This window comes from Ranitomeya variabilis, unplaced genomic scaffold (genome assembly GCF_051348905.1).
Source record: "Ranitomeya variabilis isolate aRanVar5 unplaced genomic scaffold, aRanVar5.hap1 Scaffold_19, whole genome shotgun sequence".
In the NCBI taxonomy this organism is placed as follows: Eukaryota; Metazoa; Chordata; class Amphibia; order Anura; family Dendrobatidae; genus Ranitomeya; species Ranitomeya variabilis.
This window is the reverse complement of record NW_027507974.1, coordinates 516,433-534,240: the sequence shown is the minus strand read 5'-3', so window position 1 is coordinate 534,240 and position 17,808 is coordinate 516,433.

Genomic DNA, 17,808 nt, shown 5'->3' with positions numbered 1-17,808 from the left:
TGTAATATGTAGCGTGTAGTTTGTAGCGTTTAGCTAGTAGGGTGTAGCATGTAGCGTGTAGGGTGTAGAGTGTAGCGTGTAGCGTGTAGCATGTAGGGTGTAGGGTGTAGAGTGTAGAGTGTAGCGTGTAGGGTGTAGAGTGTAGGGTGTAGGATGTAGAGTGTAGGGTTTAGAGTGTAATGTGTAGCGTGTAGGGTGTAGCGTGTAGCATGTAGGGTGTAGGGTGTGGAGTGTAGGGTGTAGCGTGTAGGGTGTAGAGTGTAGCGTGTAGCGTGTAGGGTGTAGGGTGTAGAGTGTAGGGTGTAGCGTGTAGGGTGTAGAGTGTAGCGTGTAGGGTGTAGCGAGTAGCGTGCAAGGTGTAGAGTGTAGCGTATAGCGTGTAGGGTGTAGAGTGTAGGGTGTAGCGTGTAGGGTGTAGAGTGTAGGGTGTAGCGTGTAGGTTGTAGAGTGTAGCGTGTAGCGTGTAGGGTGTAGGGTGTAGGGTGTAGCGTGTAGGGTGTAGAGTGTAGCGTGTAGCGTGTAGGGTGTAGGGTGTAGGGTGTAGCGTGTAGTGTGTAGCGTGTAGCGTGTAGGGTGTAGCGTGTAGCATGTAGAGTGTAGGGTGTAGGGTGTAGGGTGTAGCATGTAGAGTGTAGGGTGTAGGGTGTAGCGTGTAGAGTGTAGGGTATAGAGTGTAGCGTCTAGGGTGTAGAGTGTAGCGTGTAGCGTGTAGGGTGTAGATTGTAGAGTCTAGGGTGTAGGGTGTAGAGTGTAACGTGTAGCGTGTAGGATGTAGCGTGTAGCGTGTAGCGTGTAGGGTGTAAGGTGTAGAGTGTAGGGTGTAGTGTGTAGGGAGTAGCGTGTATCGTGTAGCGTGTAGAGTGTAGCGTCTAGCGTATAGGGTGTAGCGTGTAGCGTGTAGATTGTAGCGTGTATGGTGTAGGGTGTAGGGTGTAGCGTGTAGCGTGTAGGGTGCAGAGTGTAGCGTGTAGCGTGTAGGGTGTAGGGTGTAGAGTGCAGAGTGTAGGGTGTAGAGTGTAGCGTGTAGAGTGTAGGGTGTAGAGTGTAGGGTGTAGAGTGTAACGTGTAGTGTGTAGGGTGTAGCGTGTAGCATGTAGGGTGTAGCGTGTAGCGTGTAGGGTGCAGGGTGTAGAGTGTAACGTGTAGCGTGTAGGGTGTAGCGTGTAGCGTGTAGGGTGTAGCGTGTAGCGTGTAGTGTGTAGCGTGTAGGGTGTAGGGTGTAGAGTGTAGCGTGTAGGGTGTAGCATGTAGCGTGTAGGGTGTAGGGTGTATAGTGTAGAGTGTAGCGTGTAGTGTGAAGCATGCAGGGTGTAGGGTGTCGGGTATAGCGTGTAGGGTGTAGGGTGTAGAGTGTAGGGTGTAGCGTGTATGGTGTAGAGTGTAGCGTGTAGAGTGTAGTGTGTAGGGTGTAGGGTGTAGCGTGTAGCGTGCAGAGTGTAGCGTGTAGGGTGTAGAGTGTAGCGTGTTGCGTGTAGGGTGTAGCGTGTAGGGTGTAGAGTATAGTGTGTAGCGTGTAGGGTGTAGGGTGTAGAGTGTAGGGTGTAGCGTGTAGCGTGTAGGGTGTAGGGTGTAGATTGTAGCGTGTAGGGTGTAGCGTGTAGCGTGTAGGGTGTAGGGTGTAGAGTGTAGCGTGTAGCGTGTAGGGTGTAGGGTGTAGAGTGTAGAGAGTAGGGTGTAGAGTGTAGCGTGTAGAGTGTAGGGTGTAGAGTGTAGGGTGTAGAGTGTAACGTGTAGCGTGTACTGTGTAGCGTGTAGCATGTAGGGTGTAGCGTGTAGGGTGCAGGGTGTAGAGTTTAGCGTGTAGGGTGTAGAGTGTAACGTGTAGCGTGTAGGGTGTAGCGTGTAGCGTGTAGGGTGTAGGGTGTAGAGTGTAACCTGTAGCGTGTAGGGTGTAGCGTGTAGCGTGTAGGGTGTAGCGTGTAGTGTGTAGCGTGTAGAGTGTAGGGTGTAGAGTGTAGCGTGTAGGTTGTAGCTTGTAGCGTGTAGGGTGTAGGGTGTAGAGTGTAGAGTGTAGCGTGTAGGGTGAAGCATGTAGGGTGTAGGGTGTCGGGTATAGCATGTAGGGTGTAGGGTGTAGAGTGTAGGGTGTAGCGTGTATGGTGTAGAGTGTAGCGTGTAGCGTGCAGAGTGTAGCATGCAGGGTGTAGGGTGTAGCGTGTAGAATGCAGAGTGTAGCGTGTAGGGTGTAGAGTGTAGCGTGTTGCGTGTAGGGTGTAGAGTGTAGCGTGTAGCGTGTAGCGTGTAGCGTGTAGAGTGTAGCGTGTAGGGTGTAGAGTATAGCGTGTAGCGTGTAGGGTGTAGGGTGTAGAGTGTAGAGTGTAGCGTGTAGCGTGTAGAGTGTAGCGTGTAGCGTGTAGCGTGTAGAGTGTAGGGTGTAGCGTGTAGGGTGTAGAGTGTAGGGTGTAGCGTGTAGGGTGTAGAGTGTAGCGTGTAGCGTGTAGGGTGTAGGCTGTAGGGTGTAGCGTGTAGTGTGTAGAGTGTAGCGTGTAGCGTGTAGGGTGTAGCGTGTAGCATGTATCGTGTAGCGTGTAGCATGTAGAGTGTAGGGTGTAGGGTGTAGCGTGTAGCGTGTAGAGTGTAGCGTGTAGCGTGCAGAGTGTAGCATGCAGGGTGTAGGGTGTAGCGTGTAGAATGCAGAGTGTAGCGTGTAGGGTGTAGAGTGTAGCGTGTTGCGTGTAGGGTGTAGAGTGTAGCGTGTAGCGTGTAGCGTGTAGCGTGTAGAGTGTAGCGTGTAGGGTGTAGAGTATAGCGTGTAGCGTGTAGGGTGTAGGGTGTAGCGTGTAGGGTGTAGGGTGTAGAGTGCAGAGTGTAGGGTGTAGAGTGTAGCGTGTAGAGTGTAGGGTGTAGAGTGTAGGGTGTAGAGTGTAACGTGTAGTGTGTAGGGTGTAGCGTGTAGCGTGTAGGGTGTAGCGTGTAGCGTTTAGGGTGCAGGGTGTAGAGTGTAACGTGTAGCGTGTAGGGTGTAGCGTGTAGCGTGTAGGGTGTAGCGTGTAGCGTGTAGTGTGTAGCGTGTAGGGTGTAGGGTGTAGAGTGTAGCGTGTAGGGTGTAGCATGTAGCGTGTAGGGTGTAGGGTGTATAGTGTAGAGTGTAGCGTGTAGCGTGTAGTGTGAAGCATGCAGGGTGTAGGGTGTCGGGTATAGCGTGTAGGGTGTAGGGTGTAGAGTGTAGGGTGTAGCGTGTATGGTGTAGAGTGTAGCGTGTAGAGTGTAGCGTGTAGGGTGTAGGGTGTAGCGTGTAGCGTGCAGAGTGTAGCGTGTAGGGTGTAGAGTGTAGCGTGTTGCGTGTAGGGTGTAGCGTGTAGGGTGTAGAGTATAGTGTGTAGCGTGTAGGGTGTAGGGTGTAGAGTGTAGGGTGTAGCGTGTAGCGTGTAGGGTGTAGGGTGTAGATTGTAGCGTGTAGGGTGTAGCGTGTAGCGTGTAGGGTGTAGGGTGTAGAGTGTAGCGTGTAGTGTGTAGGGTGTAGGGTGTAGAGTGTAGAGTGTAGGGTGTAGAGTGTAGCGTGTAGAGTGTAGGGTGTAGAGTGTAGGGTGTAGCGTGTATGGTGTAGAGTGTAGCGTGTAGCGTGCAGAGTGTAGCGTGCAGGGTGTAGGGTGTAGCGTGTAGAATGCAGAGTGTAGCGTGTAGGGTGTAGAGTGTAGCGTGTTGCGTGTAGGGTGTAGAGTGTAGCGTGTAGCGTGTAGCTTGTAGCGTGTAGAGTGTAGCGTGTAGGGTGTAGAGTATAGCGTGTAGCGTGTAGGGTGTAGGGTGTAGAGTGTAGAGTGTAGCGTGTAGCGTGTAGAGTGTAGCGTGTAGCGTGTAGCGTGTAGAGTGTAGGGTGTAGCGTGTAGGGTGTAGAGTGTAGGGTGTAGCGTGTAGGGTGTAGAGTGTAGCGTGTAGCGTGTAGGGTGTAGGCTGTAGGGTGTAGCGTGTAGTGTGTAGAGTGTAGCGTGTAGCGTGTAGGGTGTAGCGTGTAGCATGTATCGTGTAGCGTGTAGCATGTAGAGTGTAGGGTGTAGGGTGTAGGGTGTAGCATGTAGAGTGTAGGGTGTAGGGTGTAGCGTGTAGAGTGTAGGGTATAGAGTGTAGCGTGTAGCGTGTAGAGAGTAGGGTGTAGAGTGTAGAGTGTAGCGTGTAGGGTGTAGAGTGTAGCGTGTAGAGTGTATTGTGTAGAATATAGAGTGTAGCATGTAGCGTGTAGAATGTAGGGTGTAGAGTGTAGCGTGTAGGGTGTGGAGTGTAGCGTGTAGAGTGTAGCGTGTAGGGTGTAGCGTGTCGGGTGTAGGGTGTAGGGTGTAGCGTGTAGTTTGTAGGGTGTAGGGTGTTGCGTGTAGGGTGTAGAGTGTAGCGTGTAGCGTGTAGAGTGTAGCGTGTAGGGTGTAGGGTGTAGCGTGTAGTGTGTAGGGTGTAGGGTGTAGAGTGTAGGGTGTAGCATGTAGGGTGTAGGGTGTAGCATGTAGGGTGTAGAGTGTAGCGTGTAGGGTGTACGGTGTAGAGTGTAGGGTATAAGCTGTAGCGTTTAGCGTGTAGGGTGTAGCGTGTAGGGTGTAGAGTGTAGCGTGTAGGGTGTAGAGTATAGCATGTAGACAGTAGGGTGTAGGGTGTAGGGTGTAGAGTGTAACGTGTAGCGTGTAGGGTGTAGCGTGTAGCGTGTAGGGTGTAGGGTGTAGAGTGTAGGGTGAAGGGTGTAGCGTGTAGCGTGTAGTGTTTAGAGTGTAGGGTGTAGAGTGTAGCGTGTAGTGTGAAGCATGCAGGGTGTAGGGTGTCGGGTATAGCGTGTAGGGTGTAGGGTGTAGAGTGTAGGGTGTAGCGTGTATGGTGTAGAGTGTAGCGTGTAGAGTGTAGTGTGTAGGGTGTAGGATGTAGCGTGTAGCGTGCAGAGTGTAGCGTGTAGGGTGTAGAGTGTAGCGTGTTGCGTGTAGGGTGTAGCGTGTAGGGTGTAGAGTATAGTGTGTAGCGTGTAGGGTGTAGGGTGTAGAGTGTAGGGTGTAGCGTGTAGCGTGTAGGGTGTAGGGTGTAGATTGTAGCGTGTAGGGTGTAGCGTGTAGCGTGTAGGGTGTAGGGTGTAGAGTGTAGCGTGTAGCGTGTAGGGTGTAGGGTGTAGAGTGTAGAGAGTAGGGTGTAAAGTGTAGCGTGTAGAGTGTAGGGTGTAGAGTGTAGGGTGTAGAGTGTAACGTGTAGCGTGTACTGTGTAGCGTGTAGCATGTAGGGTGTAGCGTGTAGCGTGTAGGGTGCAGGGTGTAGAGTTTAGCGTGTAGGGTGTAGAGTGTAACGTGTAGCGTGTAGGGTGTAGCGTGTAGCGTGTAGGGTGTAGGGTGTAGAGTGTAACCTGTAGCGTGTAGGGTGTAGCGTGTAGCGTGTAGGGTGTAGCGTGTAGTGTGTAGCGTGTAGAGTGTAGGGTGTAGAGTGTAGCGTGTAGGTTGTAGCTTGTAGCGTGTAGGGTGTAGGGTGTAGAGTGTAGAGTGTAGCGTGTAGGGTGAAGCATGTAGGGTGTAGGGTGTCGGGTATAGCGTGTAGGGTGTAGGGTGTAGAGTGTAGTGTGTAGCGTGTATGGTGTAGAGTGTAGCGTGTAGCGTGCAGAGTGTAGCGTGCAGGGTGTAGGGTGTAGCGTGTAGAATGCAGAGTGTAGCGTGTAGGGTGTAGAGTGTAGCGTGTTGCGTGTAGGGTGTAGAGTGTAGCGTGTAGCGTGTAGCGTGTAGGGTGTAGCGTGTAGCATGTATCGTGTAGCGTGTAGCATGTAGAGTGTAGGGTGTAGGGTGTAGGGTGTAGCATGTAGAGTGTAGGGTGTAGGGTGTAGCGTGTAGAGTGTAGGGTATAGAGTGTAGCGTGTAGCGTGTAGAGAGTAGGGTGTAGAGTGTAGAGTGTTGCGTGTAGGGTGTAGAGTGTAGCGTGTAGAGTGTATTGTGGAGAATGTAGAGTGTAGCATGTAGCGTGTAGAATGTAGGGTGTAGAGTGTAGCGTGTAGGGTGTAGAGTGTAGCGTGTAGAGTGTAGCGTGTAGGGTGTAGCGTGTCGGGTGTAGGGTGTAGGGTGTAGCGTGTAGTTTGTAGGGTGTAGGGTGTTGCGTGTAGGGTGTAGAGTGTAGCGTGTAGCGTGTAGAGTGTAGCGTGTAGGGTGTAGGGTGTAGCGTGTAGTGTGTAGGGGAGTGTAGCGTGTAGGGTGTAGAGTGTAGCGTGTTGCGTGTAGGGTGTAGAGTGTAGCGTGTAGCGTGTAGCGTGTAGCGTGTAGGGTGTAGCGTGTAGCATGTATCGTGTAGCGTGTAGCATGTAGAGTGTAGGGTGTAGGGTGTAGGGTGTAGCATGTAGAGTGTAGGGTGTAGGGTGTAGCGTGTAGAGTGTAGGGTATAGAGTGTAGCGTGTAGCGTGTAGAGAGTAGGGTGTAGAGTGTAGAGTGTTGCGTGTAGGGTGTAGAGTGTAGCGTGTAGAGTGTATTGTGGAGAATGTAGAGTGTAGCATGTAGCGTGTAGAATGTAGGGTGTAGAGTGTAGCGTGTAGGGTGTAGAGTGTAGCGTGTAGAGTGTAGCGTGTAGGGTGTAGCGTGTCGGGTGTAGGGTGTAGGGTGTAGCGTGTAGTTTGTAGGGTGTAGGGTGTTGCGTGTAGGGTGTAGAGTGTAGCGTGTAGCGTGTAGAGTGTAGCGTGTAGGGTGTAGGGTGTAGCGTGTAGTGTGTAGGGTGTAGGGTGTAGAGTGTAGGGTGTAGCGTGTAGGGTGTAGGGTGTAGCATGTAGGGTGTAGAGTGTAGCGTGTAGGGTGTACGGTGTAGAGTGTAGGGTATAAGCTGTAGCGTTTAGCGTGTAGGGTGTAGCGTGTAGCGTGTAGGGTGTAGAGTGTAGAGTGTAGCGTGTAGGGTGTAGAGTATAGCATGTAGACAGTAGGGTGTAGGGTGTAGGGTGTAGAGTGTAACGTGTAGGGTGTAGCGTGTAGCGTGTAGGGTGTAGGGTGTAGAGTGTAGGGTGAAGGGTGTAGCGTGTAGCGTGTAGCGTTTAGAGTGTAGGGTGTAGAGTGTAGCGTGTAGCGTGTAGAGTGTAGAGTGTAGCGTGTAGCGTGTAGGGTGTAGAGTGTAGCGTGTAGCGTGTAGGGTGTAGAGTGTAGCGTGTAGCGTGTAGGGTGTAGGGTGTAGGGTGTAGCGTGTAGGGTGTAGAGTGTAGCGTGTAGCGTGTAGGGTGTAGGGTGTAGGGTGTAGCGTGTAGTGTGTAGCGTGTAGCGTGTAGGGTGTAGCGTGTAGCATGTAGCGTGTAGCGTGTAGCATGTAGAGTGTAGCGTCTAGCGTATAGGGTGTAGCATGTAGCGTGTAGATTGTAGCGTGTAGGGTGTAGGGTGTAGGGTGTAGCGTGTAGCGTGTAGGGTGTAGAGTGTAGCGTGTAGCGTGTAGGGTGTAGGGTGTAGAGTGCAGAGTGTAGGGTGTAGAGTGTAGCGTGTAGAGTGTAGGGTGTAGAGTGTAGGGTGTAGAGTGTAACGTGTAGTGTGTAGGGTGTAGCGTGTAGCGTGTAGGGTGTAGCGTGTAGCGTTTAGGGTGCAGGGTGTAGAGTGTAACGTGTAGCGTGTAGGGTGTAGCGTGTAGCGTGTAGGGTGTAGCGTGTAGCGTGTAGTGTGTAGCGTGTAGGGTGTAGGGTGTAGAGTGTAGCGTGTAGGGTGTAGCATGTAGCGTGTAGGGTGTAGGGTGTATAGTGTAGAGTGTAGCGTGTAGTGTGAAGCATGCAGGGTGTAGGGTGTCGGGTATAGCGTGTAGGGTGTAGGGTGTAGAGTGTAGGGTGTAGCGTGTATGGTGTAGAGTGTAGCGTGTAGAGTGTAGCGTGTAGGGTGTAGCGTGTAGCGTGCAGAGTGTAGCGTGTAGGGTGTAGAGTGTAGCGTGTTGCGTGTAGGGTGTAGCGTGTAGGGTGTAGAGTATAGTGTGTAGCGTGTAGGGTGTAGGGTGTAGAGTGTAGGGTGTAGCGTGTAGCGTGTAGGGTGTAGGGTGTAGATTGTAGCGTGTAGGGTGTAGCGTGTAGCGTGTATGGTGTAGGGTGTAGAGTGTAGCGTGTAGCGTGTAGGGTGTAGGGTGTAGAGTGTAGAGTGTAGGGTGTAGAGTGTAACGTGTAGAGTGTAGGGTGTAGAGTGTAGGGTGTAGCGTGTATGGTGTAGAGTGTAGCGTGTAGCGTGCAGAGTGTAGCGTGCAGGGTGTAGGGTGTAGCGTGTAGAATGCAGAGTGTAGCGTGTAGGGTGTAGAGTGTAGCGTGTTGCGTGTAGGGTGTAGAGTGTAGCGTGTAGCGTGTAGCTTGTAGCGTGTAGAGTGTAGCGTGTAGGGTGTAGAGTATAGCGTGTAGCGTGTAGGGTGTAGGGTGTAGAGTGTAGAGTGTAGCGTGTAGCGTGTAGAGTGTAGCGTGTAGCGTGTAGCGTGTAGAGTGTAGGGTGTAGCGTGTAGGGTGTAGAGTGTAGGGTGTAGCGTGTAGGGTGTAGAGTGTAGCGTGTAGCGTGTAGGGTGTAGGCTGTAGGGTGTAGCGTGTAGTGTGTAGAGTGTAGCGTGTAGCGTGTAGGGTGTAGCGTGTAGCATGTATCGTGTAGCGTGTAGCATGTAGAGTGTAGGGTGTAGGGTGTAGGGTGTAGCATGTAGAGTGTAGGGTGTAGGGTGTAGCGTGTAGAGTGTAGGGTATAGAGTGTAGCGTGTAGCGTGTAGAGAGTAGGGTGTAGAGTGTAGAGTGTAGCGTGTAGGGTGTAGAGTGTAGCGTGTAGAGTGTATTGTGTAGAATGTAGAGTGTAGCATGTAGCGTGTAGAATGTAGGGTGTAGAGTGTAGCGTGTAGGGTGTAGAGTGTAGCGTGTAGAGTGTAGCGTGTAGGGTGTAGCGTGTCGGGTGTAGGGTGTAGGGTGTAGCGTGTAGTTTGTAGGGTGTAGGGTGTTGCGTGTAGGGTGTAGAGTGTAGCGTGTAGCGTGTAGAGTGTAGCGTGTAGGGTGTAGGGTGTAGCGTGTAGTGTGTAGGGTGTAGGGTGTAGAGTGTAGGGTGTAGCATGTAGGGTGTAGGGTGTAGCATGTAGGGTGTAGAGTGTAGCGTGTAGGGTGTACGGTGTAGAGTGTAGGGTATAAGCTGTAGCGTTTAGCGTGTAGGGTGTAGCGTGTAGGGTGTAGAGTGTAGCGTGTAGGGTGTAGGGTGTAGCGTGTAGCGTGTAGGGTGTAGGGTGTAGCGTGTAGCGTGTAGGGTGTAGGGTGTAGAGTGTAGGGTGAAGGGTGTAGCGTGTAGCGTGTAGCGTTTAGAGTGTAGGGTGTAGAGTGTAGCGTGTAGCGTGTAGAGTGTAGAGTGTAGCGTGTAGCGTGTAGGGTGTAGGGTGTAGAGTGTAGCGTGTAGCGTGTAGAGTGTACGGTGTAGAGTGTAGGGTGTAGCGTGTAGCGTGTAGAGTGTAGGGTATAGAGTGTAGCGTGTAACGTGTAGAGAGTAGGGTGTAGAGTGTAGAGTGTAGCGTGTAGGGTGTAGAGTGTAGCGTGTAGAGTGTATTGTGTAGAATGTAGAGTGTAGCATGTAGCGTGTAGAATGTAGGGTGTAGAGTGTAGCGTGTAGGGTGTAGAGTGTAGAGTGTAGCGTGTAGGGTGTAGCGTGTCGGGTGTAGGGTGTAGGGTGTAGCGTGTAGTTTGTAGGGTGTAGGGTGTTGCGTGTAGGGTGTAGAGTGTAGCGTGTAGCGTGTAGAGTGTAGCGTGTAGGGTGTAGGGTGTAGCGTGTAGTGTGTAGGGTGTAGGGTGTAGAGTGTAGGGTGTAGCATGTAGGGTGTAGGGTGTAGCATGTAGGGTGTAGAGTGTAGCTTGTAGGGTGTACGGTGTAGAGTGTAGGGTATAAGCTGTAGCGTTTAGCGTGTAGGGTGTAGCGTGTAGCGTGTAGGGTGTAGAGTGTAGCGTGTAGGGTGTAGAGTGTAGCGTGTAGGGTGTAGGGTGTAGAGTGTAGGGTGAAGGGTGTAGCGTGTAGCGTGTAGCGTGTAGGGTGTAGCGTGTAGCGTGTAGGGTGTAGGGTGTAGAGTGTAGCGTGTAGGGTGTAGAGTGTAGCGTGTAGCGTGTAGGGTGTAGGGTGTAGAGTGTAGCGTGTAGCGTGTAGAGTGTACGGTGTAGAGTGTAGGGTGTAGCGTGTAGGGTGTAGAGTGTAGCGTGTAGCGTGTAGGGTGTAGAGTGTAGCGTGTAGCGTGTAGGGTGTAGGGTGTAGGGTGTAGCGTGTAGCGTGTAGGGTGTAGAGTGTAGCGTGTAGCGTGTAGGGTGTAGGGTGTAGGGTGTAGCGTGTAGTGTGTAGCGTGTAGGGTGTAGCGTGTAGCATGTAGCGTGTAGCGTGTAGCATGTAGAGTGTAGGGTGTAGGGTGTAGGGTGTAGCATGTAGAGTGTAGGGTGTAGCGTGTAGAGTGTAGGGTATAGAGTGTAGCGTCTAGGGTGTAGAGTGTAGCGTGTAGCGTGTAGGGTGTAGATTGTAGAGTCTAGGGTGTAGGGTGTAGAGTGTAACGTGTAGCGTGTAGGGTGTAGTGTGTAGCGTGGAGGGTGTAGGGTGTAGAGTGTAGGGTGTAGCGTGTAGGGTGTAGCGTGTAGCGTGTAGGGTGCAGGGTGTAGAGTGTAGGGTGTAGTGTGTAGGGTGTAGCGTGTATCGTGTAGCGTGTAGAGTGTAGCGTCTAGCGTATAGGGTGTAGCGTGTAGCGTGTAGATTGTAGCGTGTAGGGAGTAGGGTGTAGGGTGTAGCGTGTAGCGTGTAGGGTGTAGAGTGTAGCGTGTAGCGTGTAGGGTGTAGGGTGTAGAGTGCAGAGTGTAGGGTGTAGAGTGTAGCGTGTAGAGTGTAGGGTGTAGAGTGTAGGGTGTAGAGTGTAACGTGTAGTGTGTAGGGTGTAGCGTGTAGCGTGTAGGGTGTAGCGTGTAGCGTTTAGGGTGCAGGGTGTAGAGTGTAACGTGTAGCGTGTAGGGTGTAGCGTGTAGCGTGTAGGGTGTAGCGTGTAGCGTGTAGTGTGTAGCGTGTAGGGTGTAGGGTGTAGAGTGTAGCGTGTAGGGTGTAGCATGTAGCGTGTAGGGTGTAGGGTGTATAGTGTAGAGTGTAGCGTGTAGTGTGAAGCATGCAGGGTGTAGGGTGTCGGGTATAGCGTGTAGGGTGTAGGGTGTAGAGTGTAGGGTGTAGCGTGTATGGTGTAGAGTGTAGCGTGTAGAGTGTAGCGTGTAGGGTGTAGGGTGTAGCGTGTAGCGTGCAGAGTGTAGCGTGTAGGGTGTAGAGTGTAGCGTGTTGCGTGTAGGGTGTAGCGTGTAGGGTGTAGAGTATAGTGTGTAGCGTGTAGGGTGTAGGGTGTAGAGTGTAGGGTGTAGCGTGTAGCGTGTAGGGTGTAGGGTGTAGATTGTAGCGTGTAGGGTGTAGCGTGTAGCGTGTAGGGTGTAGGGTGTTGAGTGTAGCGTGTAGCGTGTAGGGTGTAGGGTGTAGAGTGTAGAGTGTAGGGTGTAGAGTGTAGCGTGTAGAGTGTAGGGTGTAGAGTGTAGGGTGTAGAGTGTAACGTGTAGCGTGTATTGTGTAGCGTGTAGCATGTAGGGTGTAGCGTGTAGCGTGTAGGGCGCAGGGTGTAGAGTGTAGCGTGTAGGGTGTAGAGTGTAACGTGTAGCGTGTAGGGTGTAGCGTGTAGCGTGTAGGGTGTAGGGTGCAGAGTGTAACCTGTAGCGTGTAGGGTGTAGCGTGTAGCGTGTAGGGTGTAGCGTGTAGTGTGTAGCGTGTAGAGTGTAAGGTGTAGAGTGTAGCGTGTAGGTTGTAGCATGTAGCGTGTAGGGTGTAGGCTGTAGAGTGTAGAGTGTAGGGTGTAGCGTGTATGGTGTAGAGTGTAGCGTGTAGCGTGCAGAGTGTAGCGTGCAGGGTGTAGGGTGTAGCGTGTAGAATGCAGAGTGTAGCGTGTAGGGTGTAGAGTGTAGCATGTTGCGTGTAGGGTGTAGAGTGTAGCGTGTAGCGTGTAGAGTGTAGCGTGTAGCGTGTAGCGTGTAGAGTGTAGCGTGTAGGGTGTAGAGTATAGCGTGTAGGGTGTAGAGTGTAGAGTGTAGCGTGTAGCGTGTAGCGTGTAGAGTGTAGCGTGTAGCGTGTAGCGTGTAGAGTGTAGGGTGTAGCGTGTAGGGTGTAGAGTGTAGGGTGTAGCGTGTAGGGTGTAGAGTGTAGCATGTAGCGTGTAGCGTGTAGGGTTAAGCTACACGCTACACACTAAACACAAAAAGAAAAGGATATGCAAACCAATGGGATCCACGTTAAATAGTCAATTTTATTGTACAAAAGTAGTAATCCACAAACAGAACCAGGCAAAACATACATTTAAAAACATTTAAAACACTAGTATGGCTGAATAGGCCATAAGTAATTTTACCCGAGGGAATGAAGGAAGCTAATACTTTACAGCATATGTGAGACAGGAGAAATAACCAGAGAGAAAAAATTGCTAGGTATGCGGGTACACCAATCTTAGTCAAATCTACATATAAGAAGCCTATTGTTTACTGCCAACTGTGACCCCCTGAGTACTATGACAGGAAACATATACTCCAGCCTAGTATCTGGAAGAAATACATCATGGATCCTATTTTGTTCAACACAGCATGCGTGCGCACAGTTGGAAAGCAAATGAAAGCAGACCCCTATAGAAAGGTAATCAGGGAAATAGGTATGCTGCAGTACTACAAAATCCTAGTTATTTGGATAAATGTATGCATACAGACGCCTTGTGGAAATACAAAGAATCAGGATCCATTGTCCTAAGGCTTGGAAAAATGCCAGGCCATGCATGAAGTAAATAGGTGTAATTCCATAGCAGTTGTAAAGATAAGTTACCCAAGTCCTGTCCCTCGGGAAAAAAACAAAGGAAGCCCTGAACCCCACGCGTATCGACGCTACTCAAGCGTCTTCATCAGAGGAAAAAGTGACACCCTACACGCTACACGCTACACTCTACACCCTACACGCTACACTCTACACCCTACACGCTACACCCTACACTCTACACGCTACATGCTACACTCTACACCCTACACAATACACGCTACTTGCTACACCCTACATGCTACACTCTACACGCTACACCCTACACGGTACACCCTACACCCTACACCCTACACCCTACACGCTACACGCTACACCCTACACCCTACACGCTACAATCTACACGCTACACGCTACACACTATACGCTACACGCTAGACGCTACACTCTACACGCTACACGATACACGCTACACCCTACACACTACACCCTACACTCTACACCCTACACCCTACACGCTACACGCTACACGCTACACCCTACACGCTACACCCTACACTCTACACCCTACACCCTACACGCTACACGCTACACGCTACACCCTACACGCTACACCCTACACTCTACACCCTACACGCTACACCCTACACGCTACACGTTACACTCTACACCCTACACCCTACACTCTACACCCTACACCCTACTCTCTACACGCTACACTCTACACCCTACACGCTACACTCTACACTCTACACCCTACACCCTACACGCTACACGCTACACGCTACACTCTACACGCTAAACGCTACAGCTTATACCCTACACTCTACACCGTACACCCTACATGCTACACTCTACACCCTACACGCTACACCCTACACCCTACACCCTACATGCTACACCCTACACTCTACACCCTACACCCTACACGCTACACCCTACGCCCTGCACGCCACACACTACACTCTACACGCTACACCCTACACCCTACACTTTACACCCTACACCCTACACGCTACATGCTACACTCTGCTCCCTACTCTCTACACGCTACACTCTATACCCTACACTCTACACGCTACGCGCTACACGCTACACGCTACACGCTACACCCTACACGCTACACTTTACACTCTACACGCTACACTCCACACTCTACACACTACTCTCTACACCCTACACCCTACACCCTACTCTACATGCTACACGCTACATGCTACACCCTACACGCTTCACCCTACACCCTACACGCTACACGCTACACGCTACACTCTACACCCTACACTCTACACCCTACACGCTACACGCTACACGCTACACTCTACACGCTAAACGCTACATCTTATACCCTACACTCTACACCGTACACCCTACACGCTACACTCTACACCCTACACGCTACACCCTACACCCTACACCCTACATGCTACACCCTACACTCTACACCCTACACCCTACATGCTACACTCTACACCCTACACCCTACTCTACATGCTACACACCTACACGGTACATGATACACGCTACACCCTACACGCTACACGCTACACCCTACATGCTACACGCTACACTCTACACCCTACACGCTACACCCTACACCCTACTCCCTACACTCTACACGCTACACCCTACACCCTACACTGTATACCCTACACCCTGCACGCTACACTCTACACTCTGCTCCCTACTCTCTACACGCTACACTCTATACCCTACACTCTACACGCTACGCGCTACACGCTACACACTACACGCTACACCCTACACGCTACACTTTACACTCTACACGCTACACTCTACACTCTACACACTACACTCTACACCCTACACCCTACTCTACATGCTACACGCTACACGCTACATGCTACACCCTACACGCTACACCCTACACCCTACACGCTACACGCTACACGCTACACTCTACACCCTACACTCTACACCCTACACGCTACACGCTACACGCTACACTCTACACTCTACACGCTAAACGCTACAGCTTATACCCTACACTCTACACCGTACACCCTACACGCTACACTCTACACCCTACACGCTACACCCTACACCGTACACCCTACATGCTACACCCTACACTCTACACCCTACACCCTACACGCTACACGCTACACCCTACGCCCTGCACGCCACACACTACACTCTACACGCTACACCCTACACGCTACACTCTACACGCTACACTCTACACCCTACACGCTACACTCTACACCCTACACACTACACTCTACACGGTACACGCTACACGCTATGCCCTACACCCTACACGCTACATGTTACACTCTACACCCTACACGCTACACTCTACACCCTACACCCTACACCCTACACGCTACACACTACACGCTACACTCTACACCCTACACGCTGCACTCTATACGCTACACGGTACACGCTACACCCTACACCCTACATGCTACACGCTACACCCTACACTGTACACCCTACACGCTACACTCTACATGCTACATGCTACACCCTACACTCTACACCCTACACGCTATACGCTACACTCTACACCCTGCATGCTACACGCTACACGCTACACCCTACACGCTACACTCTACACCCTACACGCTACACTCTACATGCTACACGCTACACGCTACATGCTACACGCTACACCCTACACGCTACACTCTACACCCTACACCCTACACCCTACACCCTACACGCTACACTCTACACCCTACACGCTACACCCTACACTCTACACCCTACACCCTATACGCTACTCGCTACACTCTGCACCCTACCCGCTACACTCTACACGCTACACGCTACACCCTACACGCTACACTCTGCACGCTACACGCTACACCCTACACCCTACACGCTACACTCTACACGCTACACGCTACACTCTACACCATACACGCTACACCCTACACTCTACACCCTACACCCTACACGCTATACCCGACACCCTAAACCCTACATGCTTCACCCTACACGCTACTCTACACTCTACACCCTACACCCTACACGCTACATGCTACACTCTACACGCTACACTCTACACCCTACACGCTACACTCTACATCCTACACCCTACACGCTATACGCTACACTCTACACCCTGCACGCTACACGCTACACTCTACACCCTACACGCTACACTCTACACCCTACACGCTACACCCTACACTCTACACTCTACACCCTACACGCTACACCCTACACCCTACTCCCTACACTCTACACGCTACACCCTACACCCTACACTGTATACCCTACACCCTGCACGCTACACTCTACACTCTGCTCCCTACTCTCTACACGCTACACTCTATACCCTACACTCTACACGCTACGCGCTACACGCTACACACTACACGCTACACCCTACACGCTACACTTTACACTCTACACGCTACACTCTACACTCTACACACTACACTCTACACCCTACACCCTACTCTACATGCTACACGCTACACGGTACATGCTACACCCTACACGCTACACCCTACACCCTACACGCTACACGCTACACGCTACACTCTACACCCTACACTCTACACCCTACACGCTACACGCTACACGCTACACGCTACACTCTACACGCTAAACGCTACAGCTTATACCCTACACTCTACACCGTACACCCTACACGCTACACTCTACACCCTACACGCTACACCCTACACCGTACACCCTACATGCTACACCCTACACTCTACACCCTACACCCTACACGCTACACGCTACACCCTACGCCCTGCACGCCACACACTACACTCTACACGCTACACCCTACACGCTACACTCTACACGCTACACTCTACACCCTACACGCTACACTCTACACCCTACACACTACACTCTACACGGTACACGCTACACGCTATGCCCTACACCCTACACGCTACATGTTACACTCTACACCCTACACGCTACACTCTACACCCTACACCCTACACCCTACACGCTACACACTACACGCTACACTCTACACCCTACACGCTGCACTCTATACGCTACACGGTACACGCTACACCCTACACCCTACATGCTACACGCTACACCCTACACTGTACACCCTACACGCTACACTCTACATGCTACATGCTACACCCTACACTCTACACCCTACACGCTATACGCTACACTCTACACCCTGCATGCTACACGCTACACGCTACACCCTACACGCTACACTCTACACCCTACACGCTACACTCTACATGCTACACGCTACACGCTACATGCTACACGCTACACCCTACACGCTACACTCTACACCCTACACCCTACACCCTACACCCTACACGCTACACTCTACACCCTACACGCTACACCCTACACTCTACACCCTACACCCTATACGCTACTCGCTACACTCTGCACCCTACCCGCTACACTCTACACGCTACACGCTACACCCTACACGCTACACTCTGCACGCTACACGCTACACCCTACACCCTACACGCTACACTCTACACGCTACACGCTACACTCTACACCATACACGCTACACCCTACACTCTACACCCTACACCCTACACGCTATACCCGACACCCTACACCCTACATGCTTCACCCTACACGCTACTCTACACTCTACACCCTACACCCTACACGCTACATGCTACACTCTACACGCTACACTCTACACCCTACACGCTACACTCTACATCCTACACCCTACACGCTATACGCTACACTCTACACCCTGCACGCTACACGCTACACTCTACACCCTACACGCTACACTCTACACCCTACACGCTACACCCTACACTCTACACTCTACACCCTACACGCTACACTCTACACCCTACATGCTACACCCTACACTCTACACCCTACACGCTATACGCTACACTCTACACCCTGCATGCTACACGCTACACCCTACACGCTACACTCTACACCCTACACGCTACACTCTACATGCTACACGCTACACGCTACATGCTACACGCTACACCCTACACGCTACACTCTACACCCTACACCCTACACCCTACACGCTACACTCTACACCCTACACGCTACACCCTACACTCTACACCCTACACCCTATACGCTACTCGCTACACTCTACACCCTACCCGCTACACTCTACATGCTACACGCTACACTCTACACTCTACACGCTACACGCTACACT